Source organism: Panthera leo, chromosome C1, assembly GCF_018350215.1.
Source record: "Panthera leo isolate Ple1 chromosome C1, P.leo_Ple1_pat1.1, whole genome shotgun sequence".
In the NCBI taxonomy this organism is placed as follows: domain Eukaryota; kingdom Metazoa; phylum Chordata; class Mammalia; order Carnivora; family Felidae; genus Panthera; species Panthera leo.
In genome coordinates this window covers 48126477-48143714 of record NC_056686.1, presented here as the reverse complement: position 1 = coordinate 48143714, position 17238 = coordinate 48126477, and the positions used below count along the sequence as shown (strand labels likewise).

General features: G+C 44.0%; 1 protein-coding gene across 1 annotated transcript in view; it reads right to left on the bottom strand.

Annotated features, from left to right (window-relative positions):
- The window catches only part of FGGY (FGGY carbohydrate kinase domain containing), a 417339-nt gene that overhangs the window by 218405 nt on the left and 181696 nt on the right, over positions 1-17238 (bottom strand).

Here is a 17238-nt window from a genome sequence, read left to right as displayed (position 1 = left end):
ACACAGCAGCAGCCCTGACAGCATACCTTACGCACACATACACATCCATACACAGTCCTGGGTTAACATATATTCCTAAGGAAGTTGAGAACCTTTACTTGTGTAGTTGCTTCCTGTCAGAGGATAAGGGAGGGAATTATTTTGTTCCAATAAAAAAAAAAATCTCTTCAAAGTTTTTCTCAGTTGGAAATGAGAGCCCAGTCTAAACCTTGCAAACTTAACAAGGCTGCTACTTGCACAACCACAGAATACAATCTGAATGGTGTTCTTTGGAGTTGTGCAATGCAGCGACCCTGATATTTCAAGTGACCTTGAATTCCTGCAGTCAGTCAGGCCTTCAGTTAAGAATTTATTGATTGTCTTGCTTTGTGTGGGTGCTGTGGCGCTGTAAAAGGCAGTCCTTGCCCCCAACCTAGTTAGGGAGATGAGATCAGGACACAAGGAGCCATGTAAGTCAGAACAGAATGAAGAAATCCATCTGTTCTCAGGTGTTTAGCAGAGGCTGAGTCCTCCCCTCCCCTTGCCAAGAAATTCATAATTAGTGTTTGTGCACCGCAAGGAGGGGGTTGGGGGAGATCCACATATATGCTAAGACCTCTCTGAGCTCCAAGATTCTAAGATTCTGAATGTATGCTCAGTAATTTGCTTGATGCTAAGATACCTACCACTTGTTCATTGTTCCACGGAGCCCCAGGGCTAGGCTGAGGTGCTGCAGGACTTTTGGGGTCAAGGGGAAGGTGGGGGTTGAGGGAGGCAGAGGGTGAATGGCTCACCAATCTCCTCTAATTGGAAACAAAAAACCCTCCACAACACCATTTTTATCCATTTTAGGTAATGAGCTTCACCTATAAATGAATTTGGAAAAAAAAAAAAGTCTGCTAAGAAAATCAAGAGGAAGAAGACTGAAACCACTGCAATGCATCCTGGAGCTTCACTGTCCAATTTGGTAGCCGCTTGGCATGTGTGGACTAAACGCTTGAACTGTGGGCTGGAAGAACTCAAGGACCTTAATTTTCCACTTACTTTCACTTTAACTCATTTCATTTTAAAAACTGACACTCAAGTCAGCTACTGAAAAACTTTTTAAGGATGTTTGAAACCACTGTGGCGTGCAAATCTACTTTTTGAATGCTGAGGACATCTAAATCAAATATTTACAATGAAGTTTTAGTGTATGTATTAGGAGGTACTAAGCAGAAAATATGCATCAGATGTCAAAAACTTTGTATGGAAAAAAATAAATGTAAAATATTCATCACTTTTATATCAAATGCATGTTGGAATCCTATTTTGGACATATTAGATTATATTACATTGAAATTAATTTCACCTATTGCCTTTTACTTTAATGTGGCTACTAAAAAATTTTAAACTGTGTGTGTGGCTCATATTATATTTCTATAGGACAGCTCTGGTCTGGAAGACAAAATCAAGATGCTCCAATGTTGGGGCAGAGAGAAAGGAGAGCTTCTAGCCTGCTTTGAATACCTAAGCCAGCAGAATCCTAAAGGAGAGTGGTGCCCTTCAAGGTAGACAATCTGTCTCTGGACACTATGTGGAGTATGTCACTGTATCTAGTATCTAGCACATAAAAGACAGCATTTGCCTTTACTGAGCATTTCTGTGAGAGAGACAGTGCTAAGGATTTGCTATGCATTTTCTCAGTTCATTGTCACATAATGCCACAGATGGATGGGGAAAGTCAGGTTTATGAAGGGAAAGTAAGTTCCTTCGAATCATACAGCTTAAATGTTGGGAGTACAAGCCATAGATTCCACTCCAACCGATGCAAACCTGTGCTCTTATTGGTTAAATTACATATTGGTGGATCTGTTTTTAAAAAATTTTAAGTGAAGAAAACAAGAGAAGAAATGACTAAAGAAACAAGAGAAAATTTTTTTTTTAAATTTTTTAATGTTTATTTATTTTTAAGAGAGAGAGAATATGAGCAGGGGAGAGCAGAGAAAGAGGAAGACACAGAAACCGAGGCAGGCTCCAGACCGTGAGCCGTCTGCATAGATCCCCACGTGGGGCCTCTAACTCATGAGCCATAAGATCATGACCCGAACCGAAGTCAGACATTTAACGGACTGACCCACCCAGGCGCTCCAAGAGAAGTATTTTTAGAACAAACATTATGTAGGTTTAAAAAGTAGCATCATTTGGGGGCTCCTGGGTGGCTCAGTTGGTTAGGCATCCGACTTCAGTTCAGGTCACAATTTCACGGTCTGTGGGTTCAAGTTCCGTGTCGGGCTCTGTGCTAACAGCTCAGAACCTGGAGCCTGCTTCCGATTCTGTGTCTCCCTCTCTCTCTGCCTCTCCTCCACTCATGCTCTGTCTCTCTTGCTCTCAAAAATAAAACATTAAAAAAAAAAAAGTAGCATCATTTGGAAGTCATGCTCACTACCTTCAGATTTTTTTAAAGGGTTAATTTTGATAGGAAAGTAAAAATGGGAATGGTTTCACCTTCTTCCCGATCTTCACAAACATAAAGGCCATGATTTTCATTAAAAAAAAGGTTCTGGACAGAAGGAGGATTAACAAGATGGGGAACTCTTGTAAATCTTCTGGGCAGCAGGTCAGAAAGAACCCTGGGCTGGCCAGGTACAAGGGAGTCCAGGGTTTGCAGCCAGATCTAGGTTCAAATCATATGCTGGTGGACCACAGGTAGATTTCTCAGCACAGGCAGCATCTTGAGCAAAGGCCAAGAAACATGGGAGACTGCCAAAAAGGCTGAGTAAAGTGGAACAGAACCCTGGCTGGGACCCAGCAGGGGGCGGAAGGAGCAGATAAGGTTGGAGACGGAAGCGGGGACAAAACAGACACTGTAATCCAGACTCAGGTGTCTGAACTTCATCATGAAGATCACGGAGGGCCCCTGGAGGAACAGTAAGCCAGGCAGTGAGGTGACTGGATTTAAGCATTGCTATAGATCTCTTGGGCAGCATGGCAGAAGACAGAAAGGGGTTAGGGAGAACAGTTGTGAAGCTATTTCAGGAAGAGAGAAGATATGAACCTTCATCAAGGTATGGGCAAGAGAGTCGCAGGGACAGGTATGTGCAACAGAAGAGATTTTGTGAAGCAGCAAGTTACAGGTCATGGCAGTTGCCTGGATATGGGAAATATGGCTGATAGAGAGACGCCGGCTTGGATCCCTGTTAAGGACAGACTTGCAGCCCAGTAAGGGCAGTAAGGGCAGCAGACAGCTTCCAGCTGCCAGCTCCTTCAGGCTGCTGTGCCAAAGGACAGCCACACCTGATGACTTAGCAGAGACAGAGCAGAGGGACTGTGATGGCACCACTCACTCCAGAGCACTCTGCTGGGCTGGGCTGGGCAAGGGGCATGGGACTATATCACGGCTCAAATTCTCCCTCTGCCCCATTCTCCTCTCCTCACCTTCTTATCACAGATGGCAACCCCTAATAATTTGAGAGAGACCCTCAAATCTGTCTCAGCATCTGCTGCCGGAGAACCCAACCGGGGGCAGTAGGCCAGGCCTTCTCCCCAGCCCACTGGTCCAGGAATGAAAATAAATATGCACAAAGCTTAACATCCTCCTTTGAACTGGAACACAGCCTTCAGGAATAGTCCATCTGGGCCCAAAGCAGGAAGAAGTTTTGTTTATTTAGAGACCGAAAACAAACAGCTTGGCGTAAGAGAAGATGATGGAAAAGGTGGGAATCTCTGAGAAATCACCCCATCAGATCATGCTTTAGGCTTACCAGCCAGGGTTACATCTGAGGGACTGGTGGAGCTGTCAGAAGCAAGCTTTAGTGCGCCTGGACAACTTTTCTGGAAATAATCCTCCTTTCGGCTCTTCCTTGACCATAAAATTAAGTTAATCACAGCATCCATTTTCCCAGACTTAATCAAGACCTCACAGCCTCACCACTGGCTGTCTCTCCTAGCCTCTGTTCAGCCATTCATCCACACAGCTTCACAAACATTCAAGAACAATGGTGGCCCCGTATAGTTTTGCCCACCCTGTGGCAACATCGAGGTGCCGGGGTGTATGTGAAAGAGGCACCTCTGAGACTCACACAGTGGTCTCTGCTAACCAAGGCTCTCAGCCCCTCAAACAGTGCTCTGCAGGTGAAATGTACATGGTATTCCGAGAACGCCAAGGAAGGAGGGGACTGTGAGTTGGCCCTGGGAGTGCAGGAAATCAAGATGAAGGTGACATTTGAGCCTAGTCTGGTAAGACAGGTGGCGGATTGCTGGTTTCAGAGCTAGAATGCTCAGGGGAAATGGATGCCATTAGAGCAAAAAGCTGTTCACTGCAGGCAGCCCCGAGGGGCACAGAGGCAGTCAGTATGTTGGCAAAAAGGGCACCAGGGAGGAGCCGTGAAGTGGGGACCTCAGGCAAGGCGAGGAGCTCCAACTAAGGCAATGAGGCCCTGCCAGCCAATAGCTCTGAGCACTTAGATTTGTTTTTTAAGAAGATAAACCTGCAGTGGGGAAAGGCTAGAATAGGAAATAGTTTTTTATGTCTAAAACAATCAAGCCAACTGAAAAATGCAGGCTGCAAAACATTATGTAGAGTATGACTTCATTTTAAGAAGAACAACAAAGAGGGTAGATGGACTATTTGTAAAAATACATTCCTAGGGGGAAAGAAAGAAAATTGCTTCTTCCTGGATGAAGAAGTTATTATTTTTTTTCTTTTTACCAACCTATACTTTCTAACTGTTCTGCCTCGAACACACATTTCTTGTGTAATTTTTTTTATAGGTGTTTTTCCCTTTAAATCAGGGTAAATAAATGAGGGCACATGTATTCAGAAAATTCCTACAAAGCCACTAAAATGAATGAGGAAGAATCAGGGTCTGAATTCGGAAAGAAGTTCAAAATACATTTAGCAAAAACATCAAGACACAGAATAGTGTTCACAGTGTGATACCATTTGGGCATTTTATTCAAGTACACAAGAATGGAAGCATGTATATTTCCAGAAAAATCCTAGAAAAACATGCAGAATGTTGTTAAACAGCAGGATGGGGACCCAGCGTAGGACACTCTTCTCTAGGATTTGGGCTTCCTCTATACCGTGACCTTAAATTTCTTTTGTGATCAAAACAAACTAGACTAAGTTAAAAGAAAAGCAAAATTAAGAAGAATACCGTGCACCTTTTCCAAACCCTGTTCCTCAGCCTGAAGGCAGGAGAGGCCCAAGGACAAGGACACTTCAGCTATTTTCTTGGTTTGGCTGGCTTCTGTTCCTGTGAACACACTCTCATGTTGGGGTATAAAAAAGCAATCGCTCTGAGGGTTCGTGGGCTCATGTCCACTGAACTCTTATTCAGACGGGCAGATTCAGTGCGAGTGGTCAAAAGCTGGAGCCTACAATTATCTGGTGGTTGCGGTCCCTCCTCACAGGCAGGGGCTACTATTACACCAAATCTTTCCCTACCAGTTTTTCAATTATCTATGACTAATGAGCACTTTGGGAACAGTTTCAGACACACACATAATCCTCTTTCCTGACGTCAGCAGCAGAAATTAATGACTGTGTGGATTGCTGAGAGACAGAAAATGCATTATAATGGTCAACAGAACTGTTATCCTCTCCAGGAAGAGGGAGACGGGGGAGGGGTGTTGTATTAACTGGAAGGTTCAGTGTTCCTCTGTATTTCTACAAATGGGGATGAAACCCAGGGGAAGAGTGGGCTCAAAGTCCTTGGAAATGTCAGAAAGAGGTCTGGGCATGGGCAGCATGAGACCCTGGTTCCTCTGTGTTTGCCACTAAGGGCACTGGTTCCTGCTCAGTTTTGCCAAGGTCAACAGGCCAACTGGACTGGCTGGAACGGTGCTCTCACCTGCCCTGCCAGCAGAGAGGCTCTCTGAGCGCTGCGGGACTGAATCCACTGTCAATCTGGTTTAGGAGTGGGAGAACAAAAACAGAATTATCCTTTTGTACTCTCCAGTGATAGGCTGGAATTATCTTAAGAGCATGTGGTGGTGTATGTAAGTTTGCTGTTTCATGCAGGCATAGTATGGGCATGATTTTAAAGATGGTTACAACCTGCTCCGACTCTGGTTGAGCTCCCAAATTAGCATGAACCCTCCTCAAAGAAAACAATACCATCATGTGTATATGGCTGCCAGTAGACTGGTTATTGATACTTTTAAAAGAGCTGAGGGGTGCCTGGGTGGCTCACTCGGTTAAGCGTCTGACTTTGGCTCAGGTCATGATCTGGCGGTTTGTGGGTTCGAGCCCCGTGTTGGGCTCTGTGCTGATGGCTCAGAGCCTGGAGCCTGCTTCTGATTCTGTGTCTCCCCCTCTCTCTGCTCCTCCCATGCTCATGCTCTGTGTCTCTCTGTCTCTCAGTAATAAACAAACATTAAAAAAAAATTAAGGGGCGCCTGGGTGGCTCAGTCGGTTAAGCGGCTGACTTCGGCTCAGGTCATGATCTCACGGTCCGTGAGTTCGAGCCCCGCGTCGGGCTCTGTGCTGACAGCTCAGAGCCTGGAGCCTGTTTTAGATTCTGTGTCTCCCTCTCTCTGACTCTCCCCCGTTCATGCTCTGTCTCTCTCTGTCTCAAAAATAAATAAACGTTAAAAAAAATTAAAAAAATAAAATAAAATAAAAAATAAAAAATAAAAAAAAATTAAAAGAGCTGCCAATATTAGGGGCTTGAGCAATACCCAGCACCTAAATTCCTCTGCAGAGACCTCGGTTTAGACAGGTTAGAGCAGGGAGCTTTCTGGAACCAAAACTGATACAAGACTGACAGAAGAACATTCTGGTAATTCTTGCTCCTGCAGAGGAGTCACATACACCCAGAACTATTCACTCAACCAGAGAAATTAACATAAAACTCAAACCTGATATGCCCCGCTATCTGTTGAAAGACATCTTCCAAAGTATTGCCTTTCATTAGCCTCCTAAAAATGACCTCACTTTAACTAGGAATTAAACTCTACTTTAAATTATTGACTAAATGTGAAACTTTCTGATTCATTCATTATTTATTACAGAAATGTTGACTGAGTACCTACTATGTGCCAGGCACTGCTGTAATGCAGAAAATGCATTAAGGAACAAGACAGAGAAGTTCTCTGCCTTTACTTACAGGGCTTACTTTCAGTAGACATACAATTCCCATCCAATACCTCTTCTGAATTATATCTTGTAAATATTTTATATTGTAACCTCTTCTACGGTTTGGGCTATTATTTATAAATCTTTATATCCCGTTCTTGTATTCTGACCTATGGTAGGTATTTGTTTAATAAACACATCACATATTTTATTTTTTAATGTTTATTTACTTTGACACAGAGAGAGAGAGACAGATAGAGAGAGAGACAGATAGAGAGAGAGAACATGAGCAGGGGAAAGGGCAGGCAGGGAGGGAGAGAGAGAATTCCAAGCAGGCTCCACACTGTCAGTGCAGAGCCAAAGCAGGGCTCAAACTCACAAACTGTGAGATCATGACCTGAGCTGAAATCAAGAGTCAAGACGCTTAACTGACTGAGCCACCCAGATGCCTAACATATCACATATTTGAAATCAAATTCTGAATGACCCTCATGCTAAGTTTTGCTTTTCCCCATGTTTCTCTCTTCCCCTCTCTCCTACTAAACAGAGAATTACTCAAAGATGATTTTATTTATCTCTGCATTCATGTACCCTTCCCCCCAGCACACAGCAGTGTCTAGAACAAGAGTCCTTGGTGATGTTCATTCAACTGAATTTGCAGCTTTCTTTTCAAAAGAGAAGACCACAGTTCAGAACCTGGGTGGCTCCGTCGGTTAAGCGTCCTACTTCGGCTCAGGTCATGATCTCACTGTTCACGGGTTGGAGCCCCCCCATCAGGCTCTGTGTTGACAGCTCAGAGCCTTGAGCCTGCTTCGGATTCTGTCTCCCTCCCTCTCTGCCCCTCCCTTGCTCCTGCTCTGTTTCTCTCTCAAAAATAAATACAAACATTAAAATAAATAAAATAAAAAGAGAAGACCACGCAGATCAATCGAATTAGACAAACAGATTACACACACACACATACATACACACACACGATGCTGAGTATCAGCTAGGAGAGTAAAGAGAAGAGGAACATGTTTCCTTATATAATCCTCCCAGTATCATACCCTCATCTCTCAAACTCAGGGACAACAGAAGGTCTCAAGGCCTATGCACGTGCCTAGAAAATGGTGACCAGCAGGTCCAAGCTTCTCACTAGGCACACTGATGCTACTGTGACGAGACACTATGGTTATCACCACCTGGTGGAGTAGAGACTCTCAAATTCTCCTTGCATGGTCAAGTCTGAATCAAGAAGTGGATGGTGGTTAACGTGTTAGGTGAAAAGCCCCAGATCTCATTGCTAAGTGGGTCTGAGGAAGGCAGGATGGACGCCAGGCCAAGGCGTTCGGACTTGTTCTGACGGGCAACTGGTAACTATTATAGGTCAGTGAGCCAAGGAATGGTTCACACAACTTGTGTTTCAGGAAGATCAATATCATAGTAACAGTACCTGTTTATCAAAACCTACAGGCTTTCCGTCACTTTTTGGCATTTTTCAGTTGCTCTCACCTTCAATGCCAGCAACAAACCTACAGGGCTGGTGCTAGAATCACTACATTGTAATCATAAAAACAAAAGCACAGAAAGGTTATTTAATTTGTTCAGTCACCTATGTGATGAGGGGCACAGTTAGGCTTGTGGTCCAGGATTGCCAGGTTCCAAAGTCTAGGATTTCTCAACTGTACCATGTAGATTAGAGGAGCCAGATACTAGACCCAGGAAGAATAATCTCCAGTGTGTGTGGGGTCATGGGTAGAAAAGCAGGCAGCTTCATTTGCAAAGGCTCCCTTGGTAGATCCTGTCCAAGGACAAAACCCCAAGACCCATGCGATCCAGCAGCTCAATCTTCTAGCTCTTTCCTTTCCTCTCCTAGGCAGGTTCCAAAAACAGAGACTCTGGACTTCAGATGGCCCAGAGAGACCGTGGACTTCAGTGTATTCCTTTTTCAGTAGAGAAAACTGAACCCAGGGAGGGAGGTGACTTCCCTGGGGCCACCCTGCTGTGGTGGCAGCATCTATACTGAAGCCCAGGGACTCAACTTTTCCACACCGCCTGCCGTGGCAGTACCAGCCTGGACTTGCCCCTATCTGGAGCAAGAAGCTCATCCAAGCCAGGACGAACAAGTCACAGGGTGAACAAGAGAGTAGACAAAAATCCAGTGGATTCCAACGGCGTTGGCTGCCGATTCTGAACTATTCCGAGCATATAGTGCAGGCTTTTCAGCTTGAAATCATCCACTCTGACACCCACACTGACCTAATTCTCTAGATAATTGCCAATGCCCTATTTTATTCTCACCTAGCCTAAGGCCACCTCCAAAAGCCTTTCCTGGGTAGATCATAATTAGTCACTTTTTTCCTCTACAACCCCACAGCATGTTTCTTAGAATTACATCATTCTGTTCTACATAATGGCTTTTTTTCCTTGTGCTTCATTCCTCCATTTTAGATTATAACCACCTTGAGGGTAGAGGTCTTTTCACAGGTGTATTTGTAGGAAGCATGCAATTTAGGAGGAGTTCAGGTTAGGAGGTGAGCAGGCTTGTGATGGAGGGCAAGTGGTTTCATTTCTTTGCCTTCCTTGTCTCCTCCCCTGTAAAACGGTTATAATAATGCTATTATGTTATGTGAGAATCACGCACGGTAGTACAAATAAAGCACCTTAGAATGCTGCCACGTGGCAAATACTCAATTAATATGAGATATTATCATGGTACAACAACTCCCTATTCCCGGTCTGTCGGATATCGCATGGCCTATACTGATTACTCAGTTCATTCTGGCTGAGTTTATAAAGCTTGAGTAGGGATCCTTGATGTTACAGCATGTGGAGATATATGCTTTTGGGGTCATGAGAGCAAACCACAGAAACTGTGAAAGTTGTTAAAATATTCACAGTGATGGAATTCAGTTTTCCAGCACAAAAAGAGTCTCCCTGTAGTCATGTCTCCATGGCGTGTCTCCAGAGTGAAATGTTTTAAAAGTGCAGAAGGTGTTCTCTTTGGAGTTATTTTAAGGACTAAATGCTTGTTTCAGAAGGAAAAATCATTATTTTGTCAGCAAAACTCTTGACTGTTATGATGACCAATGCTTCTAAGACCCAGGCAAACAGTTTGGCCACAGACAGTTGGGAAAGACATATTTGGGAGATACTTTCGCCGTCATTGTGCTGAAGATATTACCGGGGTTAAAGCAGTTGTCCTCACAGTTTTGTTTTGTTTTGTTTTGTTTTCCCCACAGTCTAGTAGAGAAGACACATATAGAAAACCGGGGACTTATCTAAGGTACCTCCATTTTTTCTTTAGTCCGGTAGATTCATTAAAAACAAACATTAGAGGGGCGCCTGGGTGGCGCAGTCGGTTGAGCGGCCGACTTCAGCCAGGTCACGATCTCACGGTCCGTGAGTTCGAGCCCCGCGTCGGGCTCTGGGCTGATGGCTCAGAGCCTGGAGCCTGTTTCCGATTCTGTGTCTCCCTCTTTCTCTGTCCCTCCCCCGTTCATGCTCTGTCTCTCTCTGTCCCAAAAATAAATAAAAAAATTTAAAAAAAAAAACAAAAAAAAAAAACAAACATTAGAAAATCAGGATCATTTAACAGAATGTTTTATCAGCAAAAAGATAGGAAGGAGATGATCTCAAAATAAAGGACATTAAAAACAATTAAATACAATGCCCTCTTATGACCCTATTTTCTCCTCCTATCACCCACCCTCTGTCAGGGGCCAGTGGTGGCCTCTAGTCTAGACTACTGCTTGCAAACTGGTAGTTTACAAAATGCTAACAACCTCCTAACAATGGGTGAACCTACAGGATATTGAACTGCAAGCTCTCACGTAGAGAAAGTCAGCAGGTCCAGTGCTCACCACACAACGCCAAACATCTGGTGATTTGAAGACATCTGGGGCTTTTTTATCATGTAGACCAAACATGATTCAGGTAATTGACCAAATTTTTCACTTCCCAACCAGATGTCTTACTTTCATATAAATGAAGCCAATCTTGTACTTTCATGTGCAAATAAGCTAGACATAAATTCACCCCTGGAGGGCAGAATTAATTGCTTATTCTCAATGAATACTAAATTACATATTATTTCTTCTTTTTTTCCACTATTCTACCTTTGAAAAAGGTTTTCCACTCTTGCTTTGAAAAGCATACGTTTCATTTCAGAAACGTTCTGTCTTTTAAAATGTTTCTGAGTGTTTTACTGCAAGGCAGTGTGCTGTAATGAAAAGAGTGTGGTCTTAGGAGTCAGGATGAATTGGGTTCTAATTCTGTGCATACCCCCACTCCCAAGCTGTTAAGGGTCCTGGAAAAAGTTAAAGTCTCGGAATTCAGTTCCTTTGCAGTTATAAATCATTAAATCCACCTATAAATGACACTATGAAGACCTGAGATCACTCATTCTTATGATACGTGTCAGGCACTCATTCTGTGCCCATCACTGAGAGATGACAGAGAGCTACCATGCCGCCCCCTGGGAGCTCTGTCAAGACCACAGGCAGGTGCTCCGAAGGGCATGCTAGAAAAGTCGCGCTCCATATCCTGAATGGCGACATATTGTCCAACAAAGCAATGAACGCTTTTATTCAGGATTTTTAATAAAAGTATGAGCAACTTCAACTGTAACTAATTTTTAAAGGGAGTATCAAGTTTGTAAAAAGGAAGGATCTGTCTGAAACCTTTCCTCTTCTTGTATTGCTTTCAAGTACGTATTGGAATTTGCTCTCATCATGTTTGTTTAAAGAATTCATGTGGTTATCAATGACCCTCCACCTTCTATGCCGTTGTCCTGACAACCAACCATTTACTAGACAGAATATGGAAAGCAGACGACAATGTATCCCTTCAGTCAGGTTCAGTAGGTAAAACTCAACAGTACAGAGACAATATTCAGAAGACCAGGGCCTTTGTGTTTGAGATCCTTCAAGGGGAAATAAACACGGAAATATGAACTTACACACACAAAGGAGAGAGCAGTGTTTAGAGAGCTCAACTGGGCGAGGAAAGGCTGTCACGTAGAACTTTTGTGTGGTTGAATAGCTGTTGTATTTCTGAAGCCAGGCTACAAAGAAATACAGCACATAAAGACAAAGGGCTAACTTTGTTGTTGCTATTGTTTATCCTAACCAGTTAAGATTCTTTTATCACCAAAGATCAGACACCTCTCAAATATATGAAGAACTGAAATGTGGCTGTGGTTTTTAAACTTTTTTCCAAGGACCATGTTTTTTCCCCCCTAAAAGGAATCTTTCACAGAACCCTGGCATGTAAATCTGATCAAGTAAAGGAGGAAATGTCCAAAAGTGATGTGCTCTAGCGTTGACACTTGGGGGACATCCAGATGGTGGGGGCTGATGAACATGGGTTTGAATCTGGAATTTAATCTATGGTGAAGGCTGCCAATCTGCAGACACAAAAGAGGAGAGGAATGCAAGTTTGGGGCTGTAAATGAAGCCCCTTCTCTTAGGCTTTCCTGTAGCACAGAAGCTGAAGAAGCAGAAAGTGTCCACTATTTAATGACAAAGACTATGACCTCATCCTGGGTGAAGGAGGACATGGGCACTACAGCATCCAAGGAAAGGAGTGGAATTTGCCAGGTTGGCATTTGGCCAAAATGTCAGGGAAAAATCGCTGAAGCGCTCACCCACACTGCCATGGGAATTTAGCAGGGGAAGATTCCAAAAAGGATGCTCTCACTTAACATCATTTAAATCTCCATCTCTGTCATCCAGGGTATATGTGTACAAAGTGGGGAGCCTCGTGCAGATTGTGGGGAAAATACTCAAGGAGCAAGAAGATGGAAGCTTCCAGCTTTGTCAATGAAACAGCATCTGATTTCTCCAGTCCTTTAAAAATTTTTTTTAATGTTTATTTATTTTTGAGAGAGAGAGAGAGACAGAGTGTGAGTGGGGGAGGGGCAGAGACAGAGGGAAACACAGAATCCGAAGCAGGCTCTAGGTTCTGAGTCATCAGCACAGAGCCCAACGCAAGGCTTGAACTCATGAACCATGAGATCATGACCTGAGTTGAAGTCAGATGATCAACAAACTGAGCCACCCAGGTGTCCCCTAATTTCTCCAGTTCTTAAGTCTCTCGTTCTTTGGACATAAGACCTGTGAGAATGAGGGACTTAGGCAAAATGGAAAAGGAAGGTTGGCCCAGAACCCAGAAGCCATCCCCAGCTACCACAGCCTTTCCCGCTGGCTACAGATGTCATTTCCAGGGGGAGCACTGAGGGTAGAGGGAGGGAGACCCAACCTCCAATAGGCTTTAGTGCCTGGAGCTGAGAGCAGGGAAACTGTGCAGGACTCCACCTTCTGGAGCTGTTTCCAAAGAAAGACGTTGGGACTGTACAGCCTCTGGAAGGTGATCAAGGGTGGACACCAAGGGTGCCAATGGAGAAGGGCATCTGTGAGGTCAGCCCACAGAGCTAGGGCCTGTATGATCAGAATTGATTTTTTTTTTTTTAAAGAAAAATCAAGATCATGAAGCTATTACTCACTGTAGTTTTTCTTCAGTTTACAAAGACAACACAGCTTCACTACAGACAATTCAAACAGTACAAAAAGACAGGAGAAAAAACCCTACCCTCAATTTTCCTCCTCCCAGAAATAACTACCGCTGAAATATTAGAAACTATTAAAGACCATCATTCCAAAATATTAAGATACACATGTATTTAACTCTACATAAAAGGGATCATGTAAGTATGTAATTTTATATTCTGCTTTGAACTCAGTAGTATGCCCTAGACATCTTTACTCACCAATGCGTATGGTTCATGCTTCTTGAAAATATATCCTATTCTATAATTTGAATGTACTACATTATTTAACCACTCTCTTAGTACTAGACAGCTAGCTCATTTCTGGCAAAATAAAAACACATCCAGACTTAGTAAGAAAAGACTTAGGAAGGATTAGTGTAAGGAGGTAAAGGGGCTTTTGCAGGTGGGGAGGGGAATTATTACAAGATGGAGGATGTTGGGACCACAAGATCTGCAAGTGTCTCAAGAGTTAGATAAAATGGGTCTTTTATAAGGTGAGAAAGAATGCAGGGAAATGGAATCAAATCGTGGTGTGACTGGAAAATAGATCAGAGAGTACTTTGCCCTGGGGTCAGTATATTTTGAGGGAGGAACCTGTGGTAGTTAATTTTATGTATCACCTTGTCTGGAAGTTTAGAGTCATAAAACTGCAATTCTGTCCCAGATATTTTGTCAACCATTTTCCTGGGTGTTTCTGTGAGTGTGTTTTAGTTGAGATTAACATTTAAATCAATAGACTGAGTAAAGCCGACTGTTGTCTATAACGCAGATGGGCCTCATCTCATCAGTTGAAGACCTTAGTAGAACAAAAAGGTTGACATCTCTCCCCACCCTCAGCCTCTAAAATCCTTCCTGCTTGACAGTCTTCAAATTGGTACATGGGACTTTTTCCTGCCTTTCGACTTGAACTGAAACACTCTTTTGGATCTCTAGTTTGCTGACTCACCCTAGGGATCTTGAGACGTGCCAGTCTCCACAAACTTATGAGCCAATTCATTATGATGTACATGTGCACACAATATGTGCATGCATGCATGCACGCATGCCCACACACGCGCGTGCACACACACACACACACACACACACACACACACACACAAATTGCGGTTTCTCTGGAGAGCCCTGACTAGTGCAGGACTTTATTGTGAGAGTGCAAGAGCAGGGGAAGGACAGAGAAGGTTGGGGAGAAGGAATCCCAAGCAGGCTCTGCTGCTGTCGGCACAGAGCCCAATGCAGGGCCCGATCTCATAATATGTGAGATCATGACCTGAACTGAAACCAAGAGTTGGAAGCTTAACCAAAACGAATATGGAAAAGAGTAACTCTTTGCTGTAGACCATTTCCCAGAGCACAAAACGTGGCATTTACTAACCTTCACTATTTTCTAGGAGCACGGGGCTCAGTAAAACTCAACACTGTCATTCAATTACTCTTAGTATGAAGAATACTGTAAAGAACATCCGTGAACATCCATGCTTGCCCGCATGGCATCATAGACTTTTTGACGAGTTTAGGAATGGCATCTCTGTTTCCCCTCACTTAGCAGTGGAAGCCATAAATACATGCCTGATATCCTCCAGCCCAGGGGCTCACATCCTTAAGGAACTAGAAAAACAAGGCAAAGTATGAACACTGTTCTCTAGCCGGAAAAATCAAACCTGAAACCATCTGAACCCCCTTCATTACTGGATGGATGCTTCTCCAGTTTCCCTGCTCAGTAGGATAGAACAGAACTAGCCCAAGTGTTGACTTTAGGCATGCTCAGGTTCAAATCCACTTCAACATTTACCAGCCTTAAGAATTTGGGTTATGTAACTGCTCTATTTCTCCTTGTATAATACAGTAAGAACAGTACATAAAAGGGATGCTAAACAAAATGAATGACATGATGAACATAAGGGGACCCAGCACACTGCATGGCACTGAACTGATGCTTCAGAGGTATTTCATTTTCTTCTCTTTCTCCCCACAAAGAGCAAGTTATATAGGAGGAAATAACGATACAAGGGAAGGGGACTATATTTTGTACCAAGTGCCAGCTGACATCCAAGCACAGTACGACATGCTGCTTTACAGCTCAGATCTCTGTGAAACTCATTAATCCTGTGAGGGAAGGGAGGCCATCCCCATATTGTAGAGAAAGAAACCCAAACACAGGATGGACCTGTAACTTGTCTGAATCCCACCACCAAGTGAGTTCAGGATTAGAGTTAGGAGGGTAGTTGCTCTGGTTTTTAAAGCCCATTGCTTCTCTGTCAGCCAAATGGAAAGTACTCATCGCCCCAAGGCTCAGGTATGGCTATTAGTTCTACTGGGACAACTACCGTCTCCTTAACGTTGCACTTGCCTACTCCCTCACCAAGGTAACCTCTCACCTCCCTCTCCAGTGAGAAGCTGGTCCTGCTTTGCCCTGGGGCCGAGAGCCAATGACCCAGGGCACAAACCAGCAAACTATGGAGCAGAGGCTCCAGGATCCTCCTGCCGCCCTCCCCCCCCACCTTGTAGCTCCTCTTAGAAACAACGGAGGGGCATCGCAGAAGAGGGCGACAGGAAATCAGCTACGCCAGCCTAAATAATTCACAAAATGAATTCATACCACAGCTAGCTTCCCTAGCATGAATAACCTTGTGAACCAAAGACAAAAAGTAAAGCCTCTGGGTTTTCACATTTCTTACCCTGAGGCAAGTGGGAAGGGAAGAGATGGAAGACTGAGAGGTCATTTACTAAATGCCTGGGGGGGGCGGCTATTAGCATCTCTGCTTCTCGGCAGAGGAAACTGAAGCTCAGAGCCTTGACAAATTGGTACCAGCTGCCTGACTCCACATCCTACTCCAGCGTATCACCCTTTCCTATGTTTGACCCATTTGGTCAAAACCAAATAAAACCTCAAGGGCTTAAACAAGGAAAGAAAGGACACAAAAGGCATCAGTGTTCGGTTTCCTGACACTAACTCTCCCATTCTTGTCCCTTTGCCTGTCTCCTCCTCTCTCACCAGCGTTTTCAAAGTGAGCTCCCCAACAGGCAGTGTGAACAGCTCCTGGGAACTTGTCAGGAAAGCACAGTTCAGGTTGGACCAGAGACCCACTGAGGCAGAAACTTGGGGATGGGGGGTGGGGGCAGAGTCACCCTCCAGGTGGTTCTGATGAGAATCCCTGCATGATCACCTGGTCCCCAGTCCTGACTTTGGTTATGAAGTGAGAATCCTTATTTTTAAAAACTCCCTGGTGATCCTGGTGCCCCAGACGTCAGCACAGACTCCCCCAAAAAGAAAGGCTTTTACAGTTCGACCATGTCATGGCATTATGTACTAAATGTACGAACTTCACAACCGCCCCCGAGGTTTAAATGATGGCTTCTTTTCTGACTAGCTACATGACCTTGGGCAAGTTACTCTCCAGCTTTCTCATTCGTAAAACAGAGTTCATAACACATACTTCGGAGTGTGAAATTGAAAACGATAATGTAAAATGCTCGGTATCGTGCCTGGTACACAGTAGACCATAAGTTAAGTGGGGGCTATTGTTATTAACCGCCCAATAAGAATGAAGAAAAAACAACCCATGTAAAAGAACCTCTATTATATCAAATGGAAGGGGGGGTGCTGCACAGGAGGGAGACCCTGTGGCACCTGCAAGCCTTTCCAGTTCCCGTGTCCCACAGTGAG